This window comes from Lissotriton vulgaris, unplaced genomic scaffold, assembly GCF_964263255.1.
Source record: "Lissotriton vulgaris unplaced genomic scaffold, aLisVul1.2 SCAFFOLD_750, whole genome shotgun sequence".
Taxonomy (NCBI): domain Eukaryota; kingdom Metazoa; phylum Chordata; class Amphibia; order Caudata; family Salamandridae; genus Lissotriton; species Lissotriton vulgaris.
In genome coordinates, this window is record NW_028245030.1 from 527,599 (window position 1) to 539,782 (window position 12,184).

Here is a 12,184-nt window from a genome sequence, read left to right on the forward strand (position 1 = left end):
AAGAGTATATAACACCTGAAGTAAGACCATTCTGCAGACTGCCTCCTCAGACAGCTATGGGTGTCTGTTGTTGATGCCTCTCCATCTCATGAGATTGTAATAAATATCCTTTCTCTCTGGCTCCAGCGTTGGTCTCAGTTTGTATTCCGGACCCCCGTGGACAATAGGGGGACCCTGACACCTTTGGTGGTCTGCCAAAAGACCCCCAAATCCACAAGCCAGCACTGATTCTGAAGACTATTGCATACTAGGTGATTTTAATTATCATCTTGAAAACCTAGAAGACCAGAATACAGTATCCCTAATAGAAGCAATGGCCAACGTAGCACAGGAGCAGAAAGTTATACACCCTACACAGGACGCTGGCCACACCCTGGATGGGGTATTTACATCTAACTCCCACCTTAAAATAACAGAAGTGCTGCCAGTGCCATGGTCAGATCACAGAGCCATTCAACTTACGGTCACCACCTCGCACCACATTCCCAACCCACACATCCCCCATAAGACATTCAAAAGACGCAATCTAAAGAACATTATTCCCCATCAGTTGCAACATACCCTAGCATCTTCTTATCCCGACCCGAAACAAGAGTTAAACCTAGCAGCAAACAGTTTTCACAACTAGGTTAAGTCCGCAATAGACCTGCTGGCACCAGAAAAGAGTGTCACCAGTAAGCGTACAAAGAAATCAAAACCCTGGTTCTGCGATACCTTGCTCACACAGAAGCAGATCTGTAGAAAAGCCGAGCGGCGCTGGAGAGGCAACTATACAGTTGCTAAAAGAAGTATATGCCCAATCACTAAACACTTGATAATGGACAAGAAAGGTAAATACTACTCTCAAAAAATACAGCAAGCAGGCAATTCCAGTAAAGAACTATTCTCTACAGTAAAGAAACTTGTCAAACTCCCATAGCCGCTAAAAACAAACACCAGCGTAGCTTTCTGCATCAATTTGCAGGATATTTTAAGGACAAGGTGCTCACCATCTTCAAGTCTCTTTCGGACGGGGATGATGACATGATAACCACCTCCGCCTCAAAAACTTGACGCCCCAATAGCATCCTAGACTCCTTCGATCCACCAAGCACTGAATTAATCACCCAAACTATCAAATCCATTACATCTGGAGCACCATTGGACCAATGTTCACCCATGATATTTCAGATGACACCAGATATTTTCAGTGTACAACTCAGCCCACTCATAAAGAAGTCATAGCTTCTGGCATCTTTCCAGACTCATGGACAACTGTGAAAAAATTGGTGAGTAGGGAGAGAGTGCCTCACGGTAACAACACCGAGGGGGTTCCTGGTTGGCAATTACCAGTCTACCCACTTCTCATCATCGGTCACCCTCCCTCTGTGTGGTGTGTGAAGAAAGAAAACTGAAAATTACCGTGGTCATGAATGATACATAATTTGTGAGGTGCACTAATGGTGTACAAAAACTAATATGTGCACTATTCAAAGAATATATATATATATATATATATATATATATATATATATATATATATATATATATATATATATATATGTACAAATTTAGCAAAGATTGCAGAACACTAAATGTCCCTAACAGCAAAAGAGTGTTTACTATTCGGAAACGACTATCATGTAATACACCATACAGCATATACATTCTGATCTGTCCGTGCAACAAATGGTATGTTGGCAGTACTAAACACACTGCCAAAAAGAGGGTATTAGAACACCTGAGAGCGATACATAACAACAATAAACTCTACCCTGTTGCTAGACATTTTTCAGAGATGCACATGCAAAATGAACAATCGGTGCAATTGGTTGTCATTGACAGTGTGGACTTGGGAATAAGAGGAGGCAACCAAGAACTATCCCTTAGGAAACTTGAGTCCAAGTACATTGTGGATTTTGAATGTTTAACCCCAAAAGGTCTAAATGTGACGGAAGAACTGGCAATCCACTTATATGAATGAGATACTGTTATGAACTGTTATCCGCGGTTTTCTGGATTTTAAATTTTTTTATTATAATTCATTTTATTCACAGGTTTGGAGGCATCACATGGTGGCGGCACAACATGGAACTGAGGTTAATGATGGGCACTGACGGTCTACCAAAGAGACATTGCACTATTATGATTAATTTTGTTGACTATGATGGACACAATCTCAGCATGAACGATAAATGAGAAATTGATTATTGTCTTAAAATACTCCTTTTTTTTTGCCCACTGGGGCGATTTAACTACAACATCTCAGGAATATTAATGCCCACTGGGGCGTTACTTATGTGGAAACATAAGAGCATCGCTATGGTTGATATAAACACAAGGTTGCCATGACAGCGTAATAGCCGCTGTTGTTCTGATTGGCAGTAGACAATCAGTGACGTTGAAGGATGTTGTCCTAACACGAGAAGGCACTTTGCCTTACAGTATGAGTAACCTCATGTTTGCCTTAACATTCAATTGTCTAACAATTTTACTATAATAGGCTGCCGATATTTGGACAAATGCAAAATGTCAAAATTACACTTACGTGGCCTCAATTTATAAACTGAAAAGTAGGCTTGCAATTGTATATTTGTTTTAGGGATCAGAATGATATTAATTTGGTCCGAGTAAAGGCAAACAGAGTTGTCAGCATTGTGTTATTATGGACAAATTTCACACTATAAGATGGCCGCCATCATTTCATGCTATTCCATGTGATGTAAACATGTGCACGAGTGGGTGTTGCTTAAATGACGGCAATGTGAGCCACGAGACGAGCGTGACCAAGCCGTAATGGCGAAACGCGTCGTGAAACTTTTTTCATCTGCCGAATAAATCTTTCTGAACACTGCAGCTCTGGGTGTCCCGTTTTTCATCAATAACTTTGGTGTTTTTTTAAGCGAATTGACTCAGCCAGCTGGTGGCTGCAACGGGACCGCCCGCGCCAGCTCCTCCTTTGACCAGCGGTGGTGGGGAGAATATATTATATATATATATATATATATATATACATACATACATACATACATACATACACACACATACACATACACCTAGAACCCCAAAGAGAACCAGAGCATTCGGTTCACAAAAATGAAATTAAAAATCTGGTAAGGTTTGCTAGCTATTCAACTTTATTCCGGTGCTGCAAACCCTCCCAATTAAAAGATGGTTAACTGTATACCATACTCATTTGCTTAATGCCAACATGTTTCATTGCTCAGCATTCCAGCAACTTTCTCAGGGCAGTGTGGGGTTCACTAATATCAATCTTCACAATAAATCGATCAAAGGACCTGTGATAACAATAAAAACACAGCCGTAAATTGACAGCACCCCTTCATCCCAGGGTGTTCATTGAGAGCACGTTGAAACAACACATCTACTACAACAGTCAGAATTGTTTACCTGATGGTTGCCAAGTTAATGCATACCGACAACCATGCGATAAAAACGGACCCAGTGTCTCACGATCACGTGTCAGTCAGTGGCTCGGTAAATCTTAAGCCCCCTGTATGACAAGAAGAATGAATAAGAGCAACATGCCATACATGCAGTGATAATAGTCCCGCAACCATCGCAACCATCGGACTGCTATTCTTAAAGTCCATCATACCGTTCAGACTCATCTATGCCACCAGTCGGAATACATATCCTAAGTTGTACTGTACCACAAGCAATTGTTTAAACACTCACTCTAAAATGTGGCATTCAATTATGTGGTTACATAGTGATGCGGCCCCTTCCACACTCAATACATGTGCCCCCACGGGGCATACAAGAAATCTTACTGTAGCCGCGTCCCTCCGGCGCTTCTGCAGCTCCTTCGTGTTTGGCGGTGGTGGAATCGGGATATTCATCCAGTTACCGGGAACGTAACTGACGCTACGTAGCGTGTGACGTTCACGCTGCGTGCAGTGGCCATCTTAGGTGAGGTTGTTGGTCAATGCCGCAACCGAGCCAGATTTGTCCCTCCACAATACGATCAAAATTTAAATTAAAGATTAGAAAAGCGGGTTGGTTTTTCACAGGCTCAAAAAGAGTCTGCCTCATTTAAAGTCAAATTACAGGAAAGTGAGAAACAGGCATCTAAAGACATATTAAAAAGAGCCTTTATGCTGCTGAACTGCTCACATAGCCCCATGTCATACGCTCATAGCAACAAATTCTCCCAGCAGTGATGTGTGTCTGACTGCAAACCTGAATATTACAACCTTCGCCATCTTGAAGATCTGTAACAGCTGCTAGGCATATACAAGTCCGTCATGTTGGTGGGGCCAGCAAACAGTACCCTTATGATAACTCACGCCATAATACTGCAACTAAGTCGGTCACCATAGCGCAAGTCCCAAGATGGTAAAGTTGCTCAAGTAAGTCAGCACAAGAAGAAGGGAACAGAGCTAGTCATCTACTCAACGGAGGGAAACCCTCTTTTGTAGTATAATAAATACACACGGTGGACACTACCTCCTAATCACTCCCAAACCCATGCGTCAAGCACTAAAAGTGTAACATAAAAACACATCTCGCAGTCCATCAGCGGGGCAGGAGCTGGTGTTCAGACGTAATTACCAAGGCTGTGAGTGTCTAATATGTCCTGATATAACTCCCCACATATTCACTTTCTGCAAACTTTATTCCATTCAATATTCTCATTGAGTCCCTCACGATCTACCTTTTCGGAGAAAATCCATTTAGCCTCTTTTCTCGCTAAGATGGTATCAAGATTGTGTTTATCACGCACTACCTTTTCAAGGACTGTCCATCTCAAATCTCTACGATCGTGGCCTTTCTCAACAAATGTTGCACCAGGCGTGTGGTAAGTTTCTTGGCTCTGATTGTACTAAGGTGTTCCTGTATACGGATCTTAACTTTGCGGGAGGTTAGACCAATGTAATATAGCCCACAACTGCACACAAGTCTGTAAATCCCATGTGATGTGTTGCAGTTCCTAAAACGGTTTAAAAACCATGTTCTCCCGTCATGTAAAACATCACTTTTGGTCGCCTCAGTAAGGCCACACACCAAGCAACCACCACATGGATAGTGTCCAGTGGGGAGAGTACTCGTCTGTATCACAGTACGGCAACGGGTGTGCACTAGTTTGTCTCTTAGATTTGGCGCCCTTTTGAACGCGAATCTGGGAACAGGTATCTTGCTAGTGGCTGTGTCCAGAATGGACCAGTGTTTCCTAATATTCCGTCTCATTTTGGTGGACAGAGGATCAAACGTGGTCACAATAGGGAGACAAGTCTTCCTGTCCTTGACATTTCTCTCAAGGAGAGCTTCCCGTGGGGTGTTCAATGCGCGCTTGCGTGCATGTTTGATCACCTTCATGGGATATTCTCTTTCCTTTAGTTTTCCCACAAGCTCCTCTGATTGTTCCAGGAATACCTCGGTGGTGGAACAGTTATGCCGGTACCTCAAAAATTGAGCTACCGGGAGATTATCCCTGAGCGCCCTGGGATGAAAAGATCGATAGTGTAGGAGCGAGTTTCTATCAGTGTTCTTGTGGTGTACATTGGTGGCAAGTTTATGATCCACCACATTACTGATTGTCCAGGTGAACCGCAGGCTGGCGTCCGCTTAGTTCAACCATTGCAAAAATGTCAACAGAAGGTCCTCTGTACCTGTCCAGATACAGAGGACATAGTCAATAAATCTCTTCCACAAAGAGAGATTACTCAAGTATGGATTGGAGGGGATTGGAGCGGATAGAAACTCACTCCTACACTATCGATCTTTTCATCCCAGGGATAATCTCCCGGTAGGTCAATTTCTGAGGTACCGGCGTAACTGTTCCACCACCGAGGTATTCCTTGAACAATCAGAGAAGCTTGTGACAAAACTAAAGGAAAGAGCGCACTGAACACCCACGGAAAGCTCTCCGAGAGAAATGTCAAGGACAGGAAGACTTGTCTCCGTATTGTGACCACGTTTGATCCTCTGTCCACCAAAATGAGACAGATTATTAGGAAACACTGGTCCATTCTGGACACAGCCACTAGCAAGATGCCGGTTCCCATATTCGCGTTCAAAAGGGTACCAAATCTAAGATACAAACTAGTGCACACCAGTTGCTCTACTGTGACACAGACGAGTACTCTCCCCACTGGACACTATCCATGTGGTGGCTGCTCGGTGTGTGGCCTTACTGAGGCGACCAAAAGTGTTGTTTTACATGGCGGGAGAACATGGTTTTTAAACAGTTTTAGTAACTACAACACATCACATGTGATTTACAGACTTGTGTGCAGTTGTGGGCTACATTACATTGGTCTAGTCATCCTGCAAAGTTAAGATCCGTATACAGAAACACCTTAGTACAATCAGAGCCAAGAAACTTACCACACGCCTGGTGCAAAATTTTGTTGAGAAAGGCCACGATCATAGAGATTTGAGATGGATTGTCCTTGAAAAGGTAGTGGGTGATACACAATCTTGATACCATCTTAGCGAGAAAAGAGGCTAAATGGATTTTCTCAGAAAAGGTAGATCGTGAGGGACTCAATGAGAATATTGAATGGAATAAAGTTAGCAGAAAGTGAATATGTGGGGAGTTATATCAGGACATATTAGACACTCACAGCCTTGGTAATTACGTCTGAACACCAGCTCCTACCCCGCTGATGGACTGCGAGATGTGTTTTTATGTTTTACACTTTTCGTACTTGACGCATGGATTTGGGAGTGATTAGGAGGTAGTGTCCACCGTGTGTCTTTATTTTACTACAAAAGAGGGTTTCCCTCCGTTGAGTAGATGACTAGCTCTATTCCCTTCCTCTCATGCGGACTTATTTGAGCAACTTTACGATCTTGGGACTTGCACTATGGTGACAGACTTCGTTGCAGTATTATTGCGTGAGTTATCACAAGGGTACTGTTTGCTGGCCCCACCAACATGACAGGCTTGGACACGCCTAGCAGCTGTTACAGATCTTCAGGATGGCGGAGGGTGTAATATTCAGGTTTGCAGTCAGAATTTGTTGCTATGAGCGTATGACATGGGGCTATGTGAGCAGTTCAGCAGCATAAAGGCTCTTTTTAATATGTCTTTAGATGTCTGTTTCTCACTTTCCTGCAATTTGACTTTAAATGAGGCAGACTCTTTGAGCCTGTTTAAAACCAACCCGCTCATTTAATCTTTAATTTTAATCTTATTGTAGAGGGCCAAATCTGGCTCTGTTGCGGCATTTATAAACATCCTCACCTAATATGGCCACCACACACAGCGTACACGCTACTTAGCGTCAGTTACGTTCCCGGTGACTGAATGAATATGCGGATTCCACCACCGGCAAAAGCGAAGGAGCTGCAGAAGCGCCGGAGGGACGCGGCTACAGTAAGATTTCTTGTATGCCCAGCGGGGGCACTTGTATTGAGTGTGGAAGGGGCTGCATCACTATGTAACGACATAATTGAATGCCGCATTTTAGAGGGAGTGTTTAAACAATTGGTTGAGGTCGAGTAAAACTTGGGATGTGTATTCCGACTGGTGGCATAGAGGAGTCTGAACGGTATGATGGACTTTAATAATAGCAGTCCGATGGTTGCGGGACTATTATAACTGTATGCACCGCATGTATGGCATGTTGTTCTTATTCATTGTTCTCGTCATACAGGGGGCTTAAGATTTACCGAGCCACTGACTGACATGTGATCGTGAGACACGGGGTCCGTTTTTATCGCATGATTGTCGGTATGCATTAACTTGGCAACCATCAGGTAAACAAATCTGACTGTTGCAGTCTATGTGTTGTTTCAACGTGCTCTCAATGAACACCCTGGGATGAAGGGGTGCTGTCAATTTGCTGCTGTGTTTTTATTGTTATCACAGGTCCTTTGATCTATTTAGTGTGAAGATCGATATTATTGAACCCCACACTGCCCTGACGAAGTTGCTGGAATGTTGAGCAACGAAACATGTTGGCATTAAGCAAATGAGTATGGTATACAGTTAACCATCTTTTAATTGGGAGGGTTTGCAGCACAGGAATAAAGTTTAATAGCTAGCAAACCTTACCAGATTTGTAATTTCATTTTTGTGAACCGAATGCTCTGGTTCTCTTTGGGGTTCCAGGTGTGTATATATATATGGAATTCTTTGAATAGTGCACATATTGGTTTTTGTACACTATTAGTGCACCTCACAAATTCTGTATAATTCATGACCACAGTAATTTTCGGTTTTCTTTCTTCACACACCACACAGAGAGAGAGTGACTGATGAGAAGTGGGTAGACTGGTAATTGCCAGCCAGGAACCCCCTCAGTTACCGTGAGGCACTCTCTCTCTACTCACCAATTTTTTCACAGTGAGTTTTGGCCTGTTGAGACGTTTTTACATATAGACCTAAGGGGTTAGTGCTCATTCACACACCCATGGGACTTGAAAAAGTATGGTATATCAAATCCCCTTAGTAGGCCTAGTATATAGGTGTTGCAAATAGGTACGGTTCCACATTGTTGTTGTTGAGTAGAGTGGGGGGCAGCCTTACCTCGTATCCCCCTGACACTCCTATTGATTGACTAGCATGGAAAACTGTGTCAATCCTGCCTTTACAAAAAAAAGTCAACTTGGATCACAAGGATCCCAGTAACTATAGGCCCATAGCCAGAATTCCCTTTCCTGCCAAAGTACTGGGAAAATGCTCAACTCCCCATTAAGAGCCTTCATCTCTTCGGCAGACATACTGGATTCCTCCCAGTACGGCTTCCAACAAGGGCATGGCACAGGAACCGCCCTGGTCATGGCAGCAGAGGAAATCCAGGCAATTCTGGACACGGGAGCCAGAGCCGCCCTAATCCTATTGGGTTTGTCGGCGGCTTTTGACAACGTGAACCATGATATACTAATCAAACGGATCGAAGAAGCAGGAGTCAAGAACTCAACCTTAAAATTGGTCACATCCTATTTGAACAATGCATATCAATATGTCCAGGTCGGCAGCTCCCGCTCAGAGGAAGTTACACTCCCATGCGGAGTGCGGCAGGGCTACGCGCTGAGCCCTACGCTGTTTAATCTTTACGTAACTCCTTTGCCCTACATCATCAGGAAATATGGTTTCAAATTAATATCTTATGCCAAAGACAGACAAATTGTGGTATCAATCTCAAGAAGCCCTGAAGATACAGCAGATTGCTTTAGACAATGTATGTACCACATAAACCTATGGATGGGGTCGAATTGTCAAACTAAACAGCACGAAAACAGAGGTTCTGTTATTTGGATCAGACACTTCTTTTAGGGCTCAGAACTGTAGGCCCCACAGCATTGGGGCGCTCCCCACCCCAGTTCAAAAAGTGAGGAACCTAGGCGTCATCTTTGACAACAAATTGTCCTTTCAACATCAGGTCAACAAAGTTGTATCAATGACATTCCTGACGTTAAAATCCATGCGAAAAATACGCCCTTTTATTCCCCCTGAAGTAGTGAAGAAGCAAGTCACAGTTCTAGCACTGGCTAGACTGGACTACGGAAATGCCCTATACTTAGGCATCCAAAAACAGCATATGGCCAAGCTCCAGCGGATTCAAAATGCAGTTGCCAGAGTAATACTGAACATCCCTAAATTTCAGCCCATCTCAGAAGGCAAACAAAACCTCCATTGGCTCTCCATGAAAAAGAGAATATATTTTAAGGCTCTCTGCCTAGCATATAAGGCACTACATGGTCTGGGACCAGCCTTCCTGAAACAACATCTTACCTGGTACCATCCCTCAAGACACCTTCGCTCAGCACAGTACAAACTCCTCCGGACCCCAAAATACAGGAAAGCCAACTGGGGCGGAAGAAGCTTCATCTTTGGCACAGCAAAACTATGGAACTCACTTCCAATAACACATCAAGAGCTGTCCATCCTTACTCGGTTTCAGAAAGCTGTTAAAGACATGGCTTTTCTCAAACTAACTCAATCTAAATGATCGACTCCAGGAACTCAGGCCTCTTTCTGCTGGTATGAGCGCCTAGACGCCCTTGGGCATTCATTTTGTTTTGTTTAAATCTTTTTATTAGGGTTTTTTTACTTATCCAAGCAAAATCCCTTGCCGGACATATAACAAATCACAGGTCTTTCAGCATAAACAGTGCTCAGTTTCAGCGATCATGGCTCAACAACAGTAAACGAACTCCAGTTTTCAGAGTGCAGCAAGTGTGAGAAAGAGAGGGATCTATAACCTGTCCCCTGTGTATTGCGTGAAACTATCCCATCATATGTCGGTCTAGGATAGACCTGACCTCTCACATGGTGGGTGAGCCGAGTCGGAGGAGGTCATTACCCCCGCTGGTAGTATGGTACCCTTGAATCGATGTGTACAGAATTATGTTTGTGTAACTGAGTCGGACTTCAAACTGCCGACTGAAACTAGGCTACTAACGATGGAAAGGGGGGGGTACCTACCTCAAAAATGTAAATAAACCAGGGAATAGAAAGGGGGGCGGGCATTTGGGGGGGGGGAGCGCGGCAGACTAGGTCAATCAGTCTATGCTATCAGCATGTAGAGTGGTCGTCAGGCAGCGGGGGCTGGTGTGTGGGCCCTGAAGAGGGGGATTGGGGGGGGGGGGGGGGGAATTGGACTCTCAGCACTGGCAGGCTGTCACCTGAGCGGAGACCACCACTCACTGAGAGTCAGTTCCATTATTCAGTCAGTGATGGGGGGCGGGGGTCGTGGGTCGGGGCTCCGAGTGAGACTGCAGGGCGGGAGTTGTGTCTGCTCTGGGGTGTCCTCCACGGCTGTCACTAAGCCCTTGGGCATTCATGCGCTATATAAATCCTTCTCACATCACATCACTGTGCCTTAAAACGTCTAATTGATGCCTGTCCTTTTCTTTCAAGTGATCCTCTACTTACTTTCTGTACCCTGTATGCCTTCCATCAGCTATTCACATGCATGTTTGCCTTAATTCTGATTATTGTATTTCTGCATATTACCCACACCTCATTTCAAAGATCACAACCTAACAGTAACCAATCTCCTACTGCTTATCTAAGAACGTCACTAACCATGCAATGCATAACTTCTATTAATTTAATCTACTACATAGAAAGTGGATTCCTTGCAGGGAATGATCTCCCCCAGATCACAAGACTAATCCCAATAACCAACAAAAACAATGGGAGAAACAAAATCGAACCTTGGGTTCTGGAGCAGTGTGCCGCCCCTCAAAAAGCGCTATAATCCCTCATCAGGGATAGTAAGTGATATATAAATGCAATACAATATAAAGCCCTCCTCACCCACACAAATACTAATACCATAAATCTAAATTGTTGAGCAATCAATAATAGTTCCTATTGGCTGCATAACAATTTTCTTATACTGTACGACGTTCTTACTCCCAAATGAGACTAAATTGATATAGTCCTGTCCATCACCCAGTATCGTACCAGTCCTCCGCAATAATCCATCGATCACCAACTGAACAGGTATGGAAGAATTGAAAAGATCTGCCATATACCACTGGCCAATGGAAGACTTTAATTTAGTCTACCACTTAGCTTCGGACAAGCTATACACAATGGTTGCTTCTTGACACCTCACATTGATAATGCGATGTGGGATAATATTAAAAAATTCTATCCCAGCAGATCTCTCTACCATCTCTCCATCCAACTGCACGCCTGTCTGATACTTTTTCATTCATCACATTGCTAGGCACCGAGTCCTATAACATGATCGTTGCACCTCTACAGTCATTACACACTACATAGAAATACTTCTCATGCAGGATAAAAACAAAGACACCACACATCCTGCACGGTGTAGCCTGCTACACATGTAAGCAAGCACTTCAGGACACCGCACAACAATGAAGCTGCTAATACAAAAAAAACTAACTTTCAGGTGGGAGACAAATTTCCGGAGTAGGTAGGAAACTTGCTGAGGAATCTACATGTATGCACATTTCTCAAGCGGATTGTTTGGATAAACCGCCTAAGTGCCCCTTGGAAATATTTCTCCTTCCTAGACTTTCTAAGACCTTTTTTATTCCACGTCATAGGGGTGTAGATTAATGAGCCTTCCTTGCACGTTTCCTTAGATCTTATATATTTCTGTAACAGTTACAAATATTATATACTAGTTGTGCATTTCATTTTTCATCTGATGTTCTTGCAGGTACTTATTGCAATAAAATAACACACAGATGGCATACATGGCAAAGGATTAGGAAAGGTAATACAAAATAATATTCTTATCACCAT

The 12,184-nt window shown here is 43.4% G+C and overlaps 1 protein-coding gene across 2 annotated transcripts in view; it reads right to left on the reverse strand.

Moving 5' to 3' along the window:
- Positions 1 to 12,184, reverse strand: part of MCMBP (minichromosome maintenance complex binding protein) — a 208,545-nt gene that overhangs the window by 126,276 nt on the left and 70,085 nt on the right. The window lies entirely within an intron of this gene.